Here is an 18,077-nt window from a genome sequence, read left to right on the forward strand (position 1 = left end):
CTGGGAAAAAGGAAAAAAAACATCCCTGAATTTGGGTATCCGTGTACGTTTTGGTGATCACATTGATCATAGTGAATTCAAAATCCACAATAATTTTCCTAGGACTTTTATTCAAAGTTTTTTCTTTAATCACTGACAAAAATTCAGTATAAGTTGCAGATTGCTTATCAGGAAGCAAACTATACACTAAGGGAACTACATTATTGTGAATCTGTGCATGAATACTGCAAATTTGGGTGAAAGGATGGGGGGTACTTTTAAACATCCCATGCATCATCCAAATTTCAGTATTCTCTAATTTGACAAGGTTGCGAGGAGTGCTAAAGATGAGAATATGTTTAAGAGGGTTTTGGTTGTCATAGAGTAAGAAGGGTTCATTGGAAAAAGAGATAGAAAGTTCATTAGGAATATGTATGTCTGCAAATGTTTGTGGAGTTTCAGTGTGAGTGTTACTTGCCTGCTTTTTTCGTTGGATAATTCTTCGCAAATTAGGAATAATAGGTATATTACAAGCAACATGACCGGGGACATGCTGTGCAACCTCTCTTAAAATTGAACCAGGTGTGGCATTGGAGGTGGATGCAATATCATTCATTTCGTTAATAGTCTCACAAATTTCAATCTCCATTGCAGAGGCAGAGTGGTTATGTTCAGTTGTTTTTATAATGTTATCTCCAACAGTAACCGCTCTGCCGCTGCAACGGGATGAATAATATTGCACACACCTCTAATGTCTCCTTGGTTCACTTATCCTTTCATTACAATATATATATCCACAATGTTTCAATAACCTGTTTCCTTTCCTGGATTTGGTATATGTTGCTGTTGCTTGGCTTGTGAGTAAAGACAGTTCCCAACAGGTATTATGCGGAGACAATTTTGAAAATGTATGCAATATGCATTACAAAGAAAGGAAAACCAAGGAGTCAAGGGATTTTCAGAGAGGATAATCTTATTTTCATGAGCAATAGAAAAAAACTTTCAAGGGTCAATACAGTTAAAGCAGCACTGTACAGAGTGGATCTTGTGACAACCCGGTGACACTTGGTGCAGGTGCTATATACAATCAGTGACAAGTGAGTGTGCAAGTGTTTAAAAACAACAGCAAAGGCGACGCATTTATCAAAATATAAACATCAGATAATGGCCCCAACAGAGACAAGTAACCATTACTTGAAACACAATTATTTGTATGGGAGCACAAGACGTGAAATGCGTCGTGAAATTCAAGCTGTCTAGTCGACGGCGTTTCGATCCCCGTTAGTCGGGATCCTCATCAGGACGGGGTTGTCGATGGGAACAGTGACTTAAACTCTGGTGGGAAGACGTGGTTGAAATCCTGTTTATAGACTCGATCGTCCAAGGCTACTGATTGTTTCTTCCGTCTGTGCAGCGAGTAATACTGGCGAGGCCTGACTGAATCAGGGCTGTGGGCCGTAACCGGGGGTCTGCTGTCAAACGGGCTGCAGGCAGTGAATGCGCTAGCTGTCCGCGGTCATGTTCTTCCTTAAAATGACTCAGGTTGCTTGGCTTGACATTTTCTGTAGAAAAAATTGAAAAGAAAAACAAATTTTATTATGTGTTTCTGTTAAAAATGAACAAATATACTATATTCTGCACATTATTTTGTGTTACATATTCCATCCTACACTTTCCCTACTGTGGCACCTATCTGGAGTTAGAATAGAAAATAATACCCATTTACCATCCTACACTTTCCCTACTGCTGCACCTACCTGGAGTTAGAATACCAAATAATACCCTTTTATCATCCTACACTTTCTCTAGTGCTGCATCTATCTACAGTTACATTAGAAAATAATTCCCCTTTACCATCCTACACTTTCCCTACTGCTGCACCAACCTGGAGTTAGAATATAAAATAATACCCCTTTACCATCCTACACTTTCCCTACTGCTGCACCTATCTGGAGTTAGAATAGAAATTAATACCCCTTTATCATCCTACTCTTTCCCTACTGCTGCGCCTACCTGGAGTTAGAATAGAAATTAATACCCCTTTACCATCCTAAATTTTCCCTACTGGTGCATCTACCTGGAGTTAGAATAGTAAATAATACGTCTTTACCATTTTACACTTTCCCTCTTGCTGTACCTACCTGGAGTTTGAATAGCAAATAATACCCCTTTATTATCCTACACTTTCCCTACTGCTGCATCTATCTTCAGTTAGATTAGAAAATAATACTCCTTTACCATCCTACATTTTCCTACTGGTGTACCTACCTGGAGTTATAATGTAAAATAATACCCCTTTACTATCCTACACTTTACCTACTGCTGCACCTATCTGGAGTTAGAATAGTAAATAATACCCCTTTACCATCCTACACTTTTCCTACTGGTGCACCTACCTGGATTTAGAATACTAAATAACACCTCTTTACCATCCTACACTTTCCCTACTGCTGTACCCATCTGGAGTTAGAATAGTAAATAATACCCCTTTACCATCCTACACTTTTCCTACTGGTGCACCTACCTGGAGTTAGAATAGTAAATAACACCTCTTTACCATCCTACACTTTCCCTACTTCTGTACCTACCTGGAGTTAGAATATAAAATAATACCCCTTTACCATCCTACACTTTCCCTACTGCTGCACCTACCTGGAGTTAGAATCGAAAATAATACTCCTTTACCATTCTAATGTTTCTCTTCAGCTGCAGCTACCTGAAGTTAAAATAGTAATTCCTACCCTTACACCATTGAATTTTTCCCATCGCAGTATGTATTTTATTTACCTTTTGTTTTGTTTTTTTGTCTTTGAGGTCTGGTTTCTGCTCTGCTTTCATTTTTCTTGGTGGGCTTTTTGTTTGTTGTCTTTTTTGGATTTGGAGGTTGTTTATCTCAGAAGATTACTGTGAATTTCTAAAACAAAGGATTAAGGAAAAGAAAATGTTATTTTATTGTAAAATGATGCAGATTCAGTTATAAATTTGAACAATACTGTGTTTAAGTTACATTTCTCTTTACTGTTCCTTTTCCCTACTGCTGCATCTTCTTGGAGTTGGAATAGGAAATTACACCCTTACAGTATCCATCACTTTCTTTACTGCTGCACCTTCCTGGAGTTGGAATAGTAAATTACACCCTTACAGTATCCATCACTTTCCCTACTGCTGCGTCTTCTTGGAGTTGGAATAGGAAATTACACCCTTACAGTATCCATCACTTTCCTTACTGCTGCATTTTCCTGGTTTTTGATTAGTAAATTACACACTTACACTATCCATCACTTTCCCTACTGCTACACCTTCCTGGAGTTGGAATAGTAAATTACACCCTTACACTATCCTTACTGTGAAGCGCATAGCTGGGTCGCGCTCACCTGTGCCTGGATATCGAGAGGAGGACTTTGGCAAAAGCTCGCCGCCAAGGAGAGGAGGAGTGGGAGACAAACGCCAGCAGAGGGCTGCAGGGCTGCGAGCGTATCAGGGACTCCAATTCCCAGGAGTCCCTGAGAGACCGCTGACCACTTCCGGTCCGCTCTCACTGCCGGCCCGCCCACCGCCCACCGGAGGGATTTTTAAAGCCCCGCCAGCATAACTATCATTGGGACACCCTTACTGTGAAGCGCATAGCTGGGTCGCGCTCACCTGTGCCTGGATATCGAGAGGAGGACTTTGCCAAAAGCTCGCCGCCAAGGAGAGGAGGAGTGGGAGACAAACGCCAGCAGAGGGCTGCAGGGCTGCGAGCGTATCAGGGACTCCAATTCCCAGGAGTCCCTGAGAGACCGCTGACCACTTCCGGTCCGCTCTCCCTGCCGGCCCGCCCACTGCCCTCAGACCCTGCTATATCTGGGGCCACTCCTCCCGCAGCGCGGGACGCAGCCCGGGGTAAAGACCGGGCTAAGAGCGGGCCGTTTGAGGCCGTTCGAGGACGGCAGCGGACGGCCCTGGCCCACCCCCCTTATTGCTCCTAATCTGCCTGTTGTTGTACCATCGTGTTAAGCTAAGGTTAGCTCATCAGAAGCAACTTAGTCAGTAAGTTGTGTGAGGACTCTTATTCCATCGCAAGCACTATGAGCACCAGGATGACACGTAGCAAGGCCTCCAAAGGTGGTTCACAAATCAGTGGACCTATGGACGACTTCATCACCCGCACAAATATAGCCATCGATGAAGAAATATCCAAACTTCAAACCCGGGTATCCTTAGAATTGGTAGCCGCACGTAGGTTGTCCGAGGTAATTGCCCTTTCGAAAAAATCATCCCTAGGCCATATAGCCTCTGCTGTCACTCCTGCACGCCCCGTCCGCCCAAATAGTATTACCACTCAGGCTGATTTACATCAGCCCCCGCCTACTACCACCCTCACTCCGCCCTTAGAGCAACCACGCACTATAGAAGAGTTAAGTTTCCCTGCACTTCCTCATGCCCAGTCCCCCACCCGTAATCCCCTTGCCCAAGTATTTCCAATTACTTCCCGTGCTAGTGGTGCACAACCCAAAAGAAAACGCCAATCACGCTCAGCCTACTCCCGTAAAAAGGCAAAAGTGGCAGTCTCCCAACATCTCTCAATGACTAATGCTCAAGCATGTAATGTTTTACTTGAGGGTCCTTTGAGATCACAGTCAGTATGCCAAAGTATGAGAGAGGGTCTAGTCATTACCACCCCAGAAGTTGAGGGGGCGCAGGCACAGGACCAGGGAAGGAATGATAAGGAATTCATAGACCAAGTCTGGGAAACACTAAAAGAACTTCTCTCACCACTCGACCTAAGACTGTCTAGGATAGAAAACAATTTACTCGAGATGGAGAAGAGCATTATTGCTCTGGCCACTCTCGGCCTGAGAAGCCTTGAAAACCAGGGCCTGTCCTTATCTGACCCGCATTTGCCAACTCCTGTTGTGCAAGCTGAGCAGCATCCCCCACCAGTACCTGTTGCTGTAAGGCCTGTTCCTAAGCCGAGGACTGTGGCTGTGGACCAAGTTTCCACAACCGCTAAACCCCAGGCCACCAAACCGCAGATTCCTGCACGGAACTCTAAGCCACAAAAATCAAATTCAAACCAGGTAGCACCCACTAGACCTCATCCTATTGAAACCCAGGGTCCTCGTCCAAAAGAAAATTTTAGAGGAGGCTATATAGACCTTCCTCCAGAGGCCAATGACTATGTGGTCGTGTTGACAGGCGCCCCTGTGCTCGGCACTGACCAATACGAAAACCACTGGTCATTGAAAAATAAAACAATGCACTGGCTCAATGTCAACAGACCGTTTCCCAATGGCAAAAGAAGCCGAGTAATGATGGTCCGTAGAATACCCTGGGTGGGCCCAACAAAGAAATCTAAGCAAGGGGACTGTGTAGTTGTAACTTTCGAAGACCCACATACGGCACATCATATCTGTTCCTGGCCAACCAGCTAAGAATCTTTAGTCATACCAAGGCCGTTATCCCATTTTTATCCTCCACGTCAAGTGCATACTCAAGTGGATAACTGGTCCTTGGTGCAGCATCATCCATGGAACACCCATCCCACGAGGCAAAAGGACACTCTCTTACATTGGAATGGCCTTTCAACCTACAATAGATTTGGAGGCCTGGAGGAGGTCGATTGACTCTCTATGTCCCCCGCTTGCTCACAACTAGATAAAGCATCGTCTCCACAGGTCACAGACATAGTAGGAAATCAAACCTACGGCCCACCAACTAACCATGGCGGGCTTCTGACTCGCACGCCCCGTGTCATGGAACTGACTAAAATGGCTATTTTAGATTGCAAAAGGGTGGAAACGAGGCCAGATAGTCACTGCCCGATCCCCCCTCCTTCTGTTCAATCTAATTTAATGGAGATCGAACTGCCCGACAGAGCTGCCCCCGCCGCACTTCACCGGATCGAGATTCCTTCAATACCAACTATTCCGGATGAGGATAATCCTCCCTTACCTATTCATGCTCCTAAAAACTCTTCATCTGGCGAATCTTCACTGAAGATCTTAAGCTGGAATGTGGCTGGCCTTGAACGTAACCTTGATAACCCGGAATGGAACACCTTCCTGGCACCCTATGACATTTGTTTGCTACAGGAAACATGGTGCCAGGAACCTAGACATAGAGTGGGGTTTTCGACCTTCTACGTCCCGGCTGTACACCACCAAGGTTCTAAAGGACGCCCGTCAGGCGGTCTTCTTATCTGGATTAACATAGCTCTAGACCTCAGTGTTTTCCAAAGGCCCACTGAATCTTCTGACCTTCAATGGCTCACACTCCATCACAAAGGGGGAAGGAAACTGGAACTATTTAATCTCTATTTAAGGGGCAGCAGGAACGGAGGATCTCTAACCTCTTTAGGCTTAAGTAACAACCTGGCTGCCTGCGACGCCGACTCTCTCGTCCTGCTGGCAGGCGATTTTAATTGCTGTTTTGAGCCTTTAGCTAAAGAAGATATTCTGGACACTAACGATGAGGATAATAGGAGGGGTATCCCCATCTTGAACCTTGACCCGATTCCTAAATGGACACAAAGGGCGATCGATATAAATGCTCTCTGCATGGAGCATAACTTGAGAGCAACAAATGGGCGTTCTAAATCAGATCCCATGGGTGCCCATACATATAATAGGACGGGCCACTCATCCAGAATTGACTTTGTTATGCTCAACTATACCCTCTGGCCATACCACCAAGACATGGAGGTTATAGAGACTTGTGACAGCGACCACAACCCTCTCGTTTTAACCATTTTTGTTCCCTGGCAAAAGGGCTCTCAAGAAACTACCAACCAGATATGGAAAGCCTCACATGAGATCCTCCCCTCAAACTGTGGCAGACGTCTTAAATGGGCAAGAGTCTCAGCAGATGAGGCAAGGATGACACAAGCTGAAACCATCTTATTAGAGGCTGAATCTAAGTTTGACACCACAAATGGCGATAGCAAGATGTTCTTATCGCTATTTTTAGAGACTGTATCGGCATTAAGTGGGCTATTCATTATTCCCAAACCCAGCTCCAGGACCGCTTCAAAAGGAGCCCCGAGAGCAAGCGAAAAGTGGTTCACAGCAAATTGCCGAATTGCTAAGGGTGAACTTGTGGCCGCAGTAAAAGGAAAAGACCAAGCTACCATCAGGTCTGCAAGGAAACTTTACAGGAAATCTGTGACTGAGGCTAAGCGGACTTATGATTTCAACTTTTGGCGTGACCTAACAGAGGCGAGCACAAGGAAAGATGCTAAGGGGTTCTGGGACTTGCTAAGATCAAGAGACAAGCCCATTGATCAACAACTGACTTGTAATATCCCTGGCACTACCTGGTTTGCCCATTTCTCGAAATTGTATTCGGCTCATACAGGGCCTTTTCAATCAGATCCGCTCCCATGGCTCAGTTCCATAGATCTCCCACCAAATGAAGTTCCATTCACCACCGTGGAAGTAGAGAAGGCAATTAGTTGTATTGTTTCCAACAAAGCTGCAGGCCCCGACGGGATCCCGGGCGACCTGATAAAAAACAATCCCCCATTTTGGAGCAGATTAATTGCTGCACTTCTTAATGAGGTTATGTTGGGGGGGTCTTTCCCTGACTCTTGGAGGGGCGCTGAAGTAGTCCCCATTTTCAAGAAAGGTAGCAGGGAAGACCCAGCCAATTACCGCCCCATCAGTTTGTTGGACTCGACGCAAAAGGTAGCGGGGAAAGTGGTATTGGGCAGGATTCTGGAGTGGGTGGATGAAAATCAGATATTGTCTGATTTCCAAGCGGGTTTTAGATCAGGGACAGGCACCGTCGAGCAGACATTCCGCCTTTTAATGCTCTATTGGAAGGTAGTGGTGCTAGGAGGGGGCAGTTTATACTTAGTCTTCATAGACTTAAAAACAGCCTTCGACCTGGTCCCACGAGCATTATTGTGGAAGGTCCTTGATGGGTTAGGTCTACCTCCCTACTTGCTGGCCTTGCTGATAAAATTCCATGACAACAACTTTGCCCAAATCAGATGGGGTGCCCAGGGAGAAAAAACACTGTGTATCCCAGTAGACAGGGGCGTCCGCCAGGGGTGTGTGCTTGCCCCCACTCTGTTCTCGCTCTACGTCAATGGAGTGGTGGAGCACCTTCTCCAACATCCTGCAGATGCACCATCCCTGGCCGGAAGGAAAATCCCGACGCTCCTGTTTGCGGACGACACCCTCCTGATTTCGAAATCACCTGCAGGCATACAGTCATTACTTTCCAGCTTTAAGGCCTTCTGTGACACCAAGGGATTAGCCATAAATATTGGCAAGACCAAATTTCTTGTCCTCAACCCCCCCAAGAAATCTGTTAAACCCCCCACTCTAGACTCTGTCTCATTAGAACGGGTCAAAGAATTTGACTATCTAGGCATACGACTTTGTGATAGTATGAGCTGGAAGGTCCACCACCAAAAAGTGTTTTTAACCCATAAGAGGGTTGTTGGTGCTCTACTCAAAGAACAGCGTGCTTCCTCCATAAAACCGATTGGGGCACTTCTTGATATTTATAGGGGTAGGGTTGTGAGTGCAGCACTGTATGGCGCAGAACTTTGGGGAACCCAGAGAGTGGACACCTTGGCCCACCTAGAAAATAAATTTCATAAAGATCTGATGAGGTTACCCCAGAGCACCCCCACAATCCCACTCTTGCTCGACGCAGGTACTCGCCCAATCTGCGAGCAAGCTAAACTACGCCCCTTATTACTGTGGTCCAGAATTTGGAACGTCCCCGAACTCCACAGCTATGCAGATGCCCTAAAAGACGTATTGTCCTTACCTGGCTGGCACAAGATCCCCTGGCTTAGAGAGGTCAAGAAGGCACTGTACATGCTTGGTCTAGGAGCTGCGTGGGAAAATAAAACCGCACCCCCCAAACAAGAACTGAAGAAGGCTTATTGGTCTTGGGTGGATAACGAGAGACTTGGTAAATCAAACCATCCAAAAACTGTTGCCAATTTCCTGATGGTTAAAGATATCCCCTTCAGAGAATCATATTTGGACCTGATCCACAGTTCACATGATAGGGCATTATATTTTAAATTTAGGGTTGGGGTCTTACCTTTATGCCAGTTTACCTCTACCTGGAAACCACCCCTGCAAACTATACCCTACTGCCCATTCTGCGAGCTAAAAACAGAATCCGTCGCACACTTTTTATTTGAGTGTCGAGCCTATTTGGCTCCTAGACGGAGGTGGTTGAAGCCTCTTTGCAGGTGCTTGGGAACTCGTTCACACCTGGAAGCTATAAGAATACTGCTCTCAGACGCAAGACCTTTTTTTGCCATCTGTTTGGCAAAATTCTTAGGCTGGGCTTGGCGCATAAGAACCGCTAAAGAACTGACGACCCAATAATGTGTCCCCTTTTTTTAAAGTCATGTTTTCCTCGTGCAAAGGATCAGATGTTTTTTTAATGGTATAATGAATTGTAAGTTGCTTTGTTTCGATTACTGTTTTTATACTGTGATGTTGTGCTTTTATGATATGTTTTTATATATCGAAATAAAGCTTACTACTACTACTACTATCCAGCTCTTTCCCTACTGCTGCACCTTCCTGGAGTTGGAATAGTAAATTACACCCTTAAAGTATCCATCACTTTCCTTACTGCTGCATCTTCCTGGTTTTTGATTAGTAAATTACACACTTACACTATCCATCACTTTCCCTACTGCTGCACCTTCCTGGAGTTGGAATAGTAAATTACACCCTTACACTATCCATCACTTTCCCTACTGCTGCACCTTCTTGGAGTTGGAATAGTAAATTACACCCTTACACTATCCATCACTTTCCCTACTGCTGCACCTTCCCAGAGTTAGAATAGTAAATTACACCCTTGCAGTATCCATCACTTTCCTTACTGCTGCATCTTCCTTGAGTTGGAATAGTAAATTACACACTTACACTATCCATCACTTTTCCTACTGCTGCACCTTCCTGGAGTTGGAATAGAAAATTACACCCTTATACTATCCATTACTTTCTCTACTGCTGTACCTTTCTGGAGTTGGAATAGTAAATTACACACTTATACTATCCAGCACTTTCTCTACAGCTGCATCTTCTTGGAGTTGGAATAGGATATTACACCCTTACAGTATCCATCACTTTCCATATTGCTGCACCTTCCTGGAGTTGGAACAGTAAATTACACCCTTACACTATCCATCACTTTTCCTACTGCTGCACCTTCCTGGAGTTGGAATAGTAAATTACACACTTACACTATCCAGCACTTTCCCTACAGCTGCATCTTCTTGGAGTTGGAATAGGAAATTACACCCTTACAGTATCCATCACTTTCCTTACTGCTGCATCTTCCTGGAGTTGGAATACTAAATTACACACTTACACTATCCAGCACTTTCCCTACTGCTGCACCTTCCTGGAGTTGGAATAGTAAATTACACCCTTACACTATCCATCACTTTTCCTACTGCTGCACCTTCCTGGAGTTGGAATAGTAAATTACACACTTACACTATCCAGCACTTTCCCTACAGCTGCATCTTTTTGGAGTTGGAATAGGAAATTACACCCTTACAGTATCCATCACTTTCCTTACTGCTGCATCTTCCTGGAGTTGGAATACTAAATTACACACTTACACTATCCAGCACTTTCCCTACTGCTGCACCTTCTTGGAGTTGGAATAGTAAATTACACCCTTAAAGTATCCATCACTTTCCTTACTGCTGCATCTTCCTGGTTTTTGATTAGTAAATTACACACTTACACTATCCAGCACTTTCCCTACTGCTGCACCTTCCTGGAGTTGGAATAGTAAATTACACCCTTACACTATCCATCACTTTCCATATTGCTGCACCTTCCTGTAGTTGGACTAGTAAATTACACCCTTACACTATCCATCACTTTTCTTACTGCTGCACCTTCCTGGAGTTGGAATAGTAAATTACACACTTACACTATCCAGCACTTTCCCTACAGCTGCATCTTCTTTGAGTTGGAATAGGATATTACACGCTTACAGTATCCATCACTTTCCTTACTGCTGCATCTTCCTGGAGTTGGAATACTAAATTACACACTTACACTATCCAGCACTTTCCCTACTGCTGCACCTTCCTGGAGTTGGAATAGTAAATTACACCCTTAAAGTATCCATCACTTTCCTTACTGCTGCATCTTCCTGGTTTTTGATTAGTAAATTACACACTTATACTATCCATCACTTTCCCTACTGCTGCACCTTCCTGGAGTTGGAATAGTAAATTACACCCTTACACTATCCATCACTTTCCCTACTGCTGCACCTTCTTGGAGTTGGAATAGTAAATTACACCCTTACACTATCCATCACTTTCCCTACTGCTGCACCTTCCTGGAGTTAGAATAGTAAATTACACCCTTACAGTATCCATCACTTTCCTTACTGCTGCATCTTCCTTGAGTTGGAATAGTAAATTACACACTTACACTATCCATCACTTTTCCTACTGCTGCACCTTCCTGGAGTTGGAATAGAAAATTACACCCTTATACTATCCATTACTTTCTCTACTGCTGTACCTTTCTGGAGTTGGAATAGTAAATTACACACTTACACTATCCAGCACTTTCCCTACAGCTGCATCTTCTTGGAGTTGGAATAGGATATTACACCCTTACAGTATCCATCACTTTCCTTACTGCTGCATCTTCCTGGAGTTGGAATACTAAATTACACACTTACACTATCCAGCACTTTCCCTACTGCTGCACCTTCCTGGAGTTGGAATAGTAAATTACACCCTTAAAGTATCCATCACTTTCCTTACTGCTGCATCTTCCTGGTTTTTGATTAGTAAATTACACACTTACACTATCCATCACTTTCCCTACTGCTGCACCTTCCTGGAGTTGGAATAGTAAATTACACCCTTACACTATCCATCACTTTCCCTACTGCTGCACCTTCTTGGAGTTGGAATAGTAAATTACACCCTTACACTATCCATCACTTTCCCTACTCCTGCACCTTCCCGGAGTTAGAATAGTAAATTACACCCTTACAGTATCCATCACTTTCCTTACTGCTGCATCTTCCTTGAGTTGGAATAGTAAATTGCACACTTACACTATCTATCACGTTTCCTACTGCTGCACCTTCCTGGAGTTGGAATAGAAAATTACACCCTCATACCATCCATTACTTTCTCTACTGCTGTACCTTTCTGGAGTTGGACTAGTGAATTACACCCTTACACTATCCATCACTTTCCCTACTGCTGCACCTTCCTGGAGTTGGAATAGTAAATTACACCCTTACAGTATCCATCACTTTCTCTACTGCTGCACCTTCCTGGAGTTGGTATAGTGATTATTACCCCTACATTATCCAGCACTTTCTCTACTGATGCACTTTGCAGGAGTTACAATAGTAATTAATACACCTGTAGTATCCAGTACTTTCCCTACTGATGCACCTTCCTGAGATTAGAATAGTAATTATTACCCCTACACTATCCAGCACATACCCTACTGATGCACTTTACTGGAATTAGAATAGTAATGAATTCCTCTACAATATCCAGCACTTTCTCAACTGATGCACTTTACTGGAGTATTAATTCTGCAGTATTATGAACTGATTTTTTAAAATCCATAACATTTGTTATTTGAATTACCTCTTGAGTCTGCTGTTCTTTCTTTGGAGTTTTTTTCAGGTGAGCTGAGTATTGAGTTTGATTCTACTTTTTTGGAAACTTTATTGAGAATCTGAAAAAAGAAAACAGTATGATTATGTTGTTTATTCTTAATGGTGCATTTTTTAAAATGAACACGTCTGCATTTCTTTGCATACGTTTATATTTAATTTACTGTTGTTTTACAAAATGAAATGGTATACACACTTTGTCCTACATTTTTCTATTGATGCACCTTCCTGAGGTTAGAATAGTAATTAATACTCCTACACCATTACTGTTGCATCTTCTAGTTTTTTTACCCCTACACAATCCAGCATTTTCTCTATTGATGCACTTTTCATGTTTTTAGAATAGTTATTAGTACCTCTACACTATCTATTACTTTCATAAGGTGTATTTCGATTACATTTACCTTTTTAGTTTGGTGTCTTTTTCTTCTTAAGATGACTGTCTTCAAGGTGATGTTAGGATTTATTTGATGAGGCTCACGTGATGAAATTCTGACAGAAATAAAAACAAAATGATATCTTAAAGCATGCATTGTTTATAATACGAAATAGGAAAAGTTAACATTTCTGAGCACTATTTATTACTTTAATATTTCCTATTTTATTCTTGGTTTTGAATTGGAAACTGTTAGCCTATCGCTATCTTTCTCTTTTAAGACTAGTACACATTTCTGAGGTTACAACATTTATTGCTATCGGAAGACTACATATCATTTCACTTTGTATTCCATTTTGCTGCTCTTCACATATTTATTGCTAAACCTAACTTTTTAAAAACGTTATCGAGTTCAATTCTTTTTGGATATAACATTAACAAATTTATTTCACTGTAATTCTTATGGAAATGTTACCTTTGGTCAAGTTGTATTTGATTTCAGATTTTTATAATTTACTGTTTGGATTATTGATAGGTTTATGAAGCCTTTTCCGAATTAAATAATTTGTCTGTTGAGAAAATAAAATACGATATTTGTTAACTTCTATATATGTAAACATTGTATTAATTATGCTGTTTTATGTTTCATATAAAATGAACTCATTTTGTTCAAATTTTGTAATTATTAAAATGTCGGGCGTTTAATTTAGTGGCATTTTTCAAAATCGTTTTTTAAAAATAGAGTATGAGACCTTTGTGCTTTAAAAAGTTTATTTAATAGATTAACACATTTATAAAATAGGGAATTATCTTGGTATTTTATCTATTTAGTACGTTATGTATTGTTGAAAATAAGTACTTACTTTGCTGTGATTATTCACGTTGTATATCAAAACGTGACTTTTTAAACAGCAAATTTTCAATATTCTGTAAATTAAATATATATTTGTTTTAGATATTTATACGTGTTTAATTTAGTAACATTACTTTACGCTTTGTTTTATTTTTAAACTTACTTGTTTATTCGGAGAAATATTTCGAAGTTTAACTTTAGGTTCTTCAAGGTTCACTAGGTTAGAGGGTCAGGTTCAGGCATCTGCTCACTCTGCGAGTTGAAAATCAACTGATTTCAAAATGGTGTCTGCTTCGTATTGATATGTTTGTGTAAGTGTGTTCTTAATTTTTGAGAAAAGGTGCGTTTTAAAAAGCGTTTAGTAATGATTTATTTAATGTGGAAACATGTAATTTAAAATTACAAAGTAAAAAGTGTTTCTTTTTGTATATAACTCCATTTTGGTGTCCATTTTGATTTTAATGTTGTGGTGCTTCCTTTGTTGAAATAGTGGTAGGACTATTTTATTATCTACCCTATCTAAAATGGCTGCTATATGTTTGGTTTGTGTTTCTTATTTGGAAAAGTTAAGTTAAATTATCTATTTATTAATAATATTTTTAATGGAAGTCGTGTATTTTTTAGTGTGATAATTACTTTTTACATTTACAGAGTACTATTTTAAATACTCGATTATTAATATTAATACTCGACTATTCATTTATTCATTATGTTTGGCTTTTTCGTAATATTTATGTTTAGTTTCCTGTTATGTTTTAATACACTTTCTCAACCAACATTTTTTTTTCTGATCTTGTTTGGATTTTGTTTTTCAAAAGTAAAAAATAATGTTTGTTTTCGTTATTTAATACTCGAGTATTAATATTAATACTCAAGTATTAATCTTTTTTAAATACTCCCTTTTCGGAAATCTTACGTACAGTTTTTACTACATTTTAATACACTTCCCCACCCAAAACCCCTATTTTCCCTGCATCCCGTGCCAGATTTTATTTTAGAATTTAAAAAAATATATTATTTTTTGAACACATATGCGTTGTAATGGTATGCGTTATAATGGTTTTCGTTGTAATGGTACTTTTATATTACTTTTACTTTTTCGCGTTGTAATGGTATGCGTTGTAAAAACATGCGTTGTAAAGGTACTTGCGGTGTAAACGTTGCGTTGTAAAAGTATGCGTTGTAATAGTATGCGTTGTAACGTCATACATCCCATGGTATCAGGCACTGTAAGAATGAAGATGTAGGGCTGTTCTATTGATAGTCCATCTCTCCACTCAAAGCCTTGAAAAGAAGTATAGTGGCTTGCCCTTGCCGCGAGAAAGCCCCACTACTTAATCAGCATGTCTGCAGCGACAGAAACAAAGAGGCGCTGTGAGAACTATGAACCTATCTGTGGATGTTGTATTGCCAGGACATGGAACCTTGGCTGCTCTGAGCATATCCACTGGTGTTCAACATGGATATTGAGGCACATCGGCACTCACTGGGGTATTATTGTAAAGTCAAACCACTAGTACCAGGATTCCCTTGCGCATACGCCCATCGGGGCGGGATATTTAATTATGTGTGTGGTTTGCTTTGGAATTAGCATTTACAAAACCTTGAAAATTCACTGAAAAAACCATAGGTTATAGATTAGATTAGATTAGATTAGATTAGATTAGATTAGATTTAGATTTATAGAGCGCATGGCTGCCCTGGAGCGTCCCAGTGCTGAAATTGACCTGAACACAGTGAACTCAAGAGGGGAAGGATTTAGGGAGTGGTAGGGAAGAGAAAGGTTTTGAGAGCTTTTCTGAATTTAAGGTGAACGGGTTCCATCCGGAGGTCTCTAGGAAGGGCATTCCACTTATTTGATGCATTCAGCGAGAACCGGCGGCCTCCAGTGCGTGCCTTCCTCACTCTTGGTATGATGGCCAGATTTTCCCTGTCTGAGCGGAGGGCCCTGGCCGACTTATAGGGGCGAATCAGTCCTCTCTAGGCCGGAGGGCCTTTACCCTGCAGCCTCTTATGGGCAATACAGAGTGACTTAAAAGTGATTCGCTCTTGGATTGGGAGCCAGTGGAGGGCCTTTAACAAAGGTTTGGCTGATGCCCGTCTAGGCGCCCCCATGAGCAACCTGGCCGCAGCGTTCTGGGCTCGCTGGAGAGTATTGATAGTGGCAAGAGGAGCAGCCAGGAAGAGGGCATTGCCATAATCCAGTTTGGACAGAATCAGGCCCTGGATTAGTAGCTTTCTAGATTGAAAAGGAAGGAGGGGGAGAACCTTCCGGGCTGCTCGTAACAGACCGAAGCAACCTCCTGCAACCTTCTGGGCATGGGTCTTAAAGGTTAATTGGGGTTCAAACCAGATCCCCAGGCTTTTAATTTTCTCCTTGGGGGGAGGAAGGTCCCCCATGCAGGGGGCCATAGCTCAGGGGGCAGGGAGGTGAATTGACTGCCCAGAAACATGATCTCGGTCTTAGCTCCATTCAGTTTAAGTTTTGAGCTAGACATCCAGGAGGAGATGGCAGTAAGGCAATTCGGGAGGTCGTCCGGGCAGCCCCCTTGTTGTGACAGCGAGACGACAAGCTGAGTGTCGTCTGCGTAGCTGATGGATTTGATCCCAAATGGGGCTACTACCTTCTCTAACGGGGCCATATAGACATTAAACAGTGTGGGGCTGAGGGAGGAGCCCTGCGGCACCCCACCCTGGAGGGGGCTGGAATTGGACATAGAACCATTTTCCCATATCCTGAAGGATCGACTGTCCAGGAAGGACTGCAGCCATTTAAGGGCTGAGCCTGTAATGCCTAGCTTGGCAAGGCGTTGAGCCAGAACTACATGGTCGACGGTATCGAATGCAGCGCTTAGATCCAGGAGGATCAGGGCTACCGATCCCCCTGAATCCAAGATGCATCTTACCTCTTCAGTCACCGCTAAGAGGGCGGTGTCTGTGCCCTGACCCGGGCGGAAGCCCGTTTGGGAGTCACTTAGGAGGTGGTTAGACTCCAGGAACTCTGAGATCTGCCTATTCACTACCTTTTCGGCCACTTTGCTCAGTCCAGGTAGAAGGGAGATTGGGCGAAAGTTGGCCAAATCGGAGGTGTCTAGTCCCGGTTTCTTTAAGAGCGTTTTGACTCTGGCCTGCTTCCAACTCGGGGACACTATGCCCGAGGAAAATGACGCGTTAAGTAGCTCTGTGGCTACTGGGGCAATAGTACTTGTGATTTGTTTTAGAATATGCATCGGGACTGGGTCAGAGGGAGAACCACTTTTTATATTGGATAGGATGTTGCAAAAGTGTTCCCTGGAAATACAGCTGAATGCCTCAAACTGAGGGCAGGAAGGGCCAGAGGAGGGAGCCTCAATGGGTAAAGTGACAGAGGATTGAGGGAGGCTATCAAGGATTTTCCGAATTTTTGCGTCGAAGAATTCTGCTAGCTGGTTGCATTTTTGTACGGGGTCGTTATGAACCAAGGTTGGAGCGGGAACTTTGAGGAGCTGGTTAACAATTTTAAACGTTTCTCTGGCGGAGTTGGCCGAAAGTCTAATTTTTTCCTCAAAGAAAACTGCTTTAGATTTCTGCCGTGCCGATTTGTAGAGTCTAAGGGCAGCTTTATATGCGGTTTTGTTAGTGGGTGCCCAGTCTTTCCGCCACATGCGCTCAGCTCTCTTACAGTTTTTTCTGAGTTCTCTTAAGACCATATATAGTTAGGGATTAGCATTTACAAAACCTTATTTTACTCACACAAAACCATTGAAATTCGCATATATAGTTAGTTGCACTAACTATATATCGCGCACCCGCAATCTACTGCTGATGATGTCACATATTACATCATTCATGACATGGTCAGTGACATCACTGATGACATCACTGATGACATCCTGTACAGTGCTTGTAGACATTAACATTGAACTACTGATTATGTGAAAAAGGAACAGACAAAGAACTGCTTATTTGTGAAACTTGTTGGAGACTTTTGAGACAGTGCCCAACTATTGCAGATCTAACTATATCCTCAAAATCTTGTGGAAAGAACTGAGTTTTTTGTTGATGTGCTTATTGTAATACATTGGATCATACTGCTTTGTTTACTCAACATATTGTGTTTTTGAAGTTGCGATTGCTTGTGCTCATATTTTGAGAACTTCTCATGAGACCTTCCCATATGTTTTGCATGGTATGTGACAGAATGCGACATTCTTGATTTGAGTTTGATAAGTGATGAAATTGAGA

Source organism: Lissotriton vulgaris, chromosome 2_1 (genome assembly GCF_964263255.1).
Source record: "Lissotriton vulgaris chromosome 2_1, aLisVul1.2, whole genome shotgun sequence".
NCBI lineage: Eukaryota > Metazoa > Chordata > Amphibia > Caudata > Salamandridae > Lissotriton > Lissotriton vulgaris.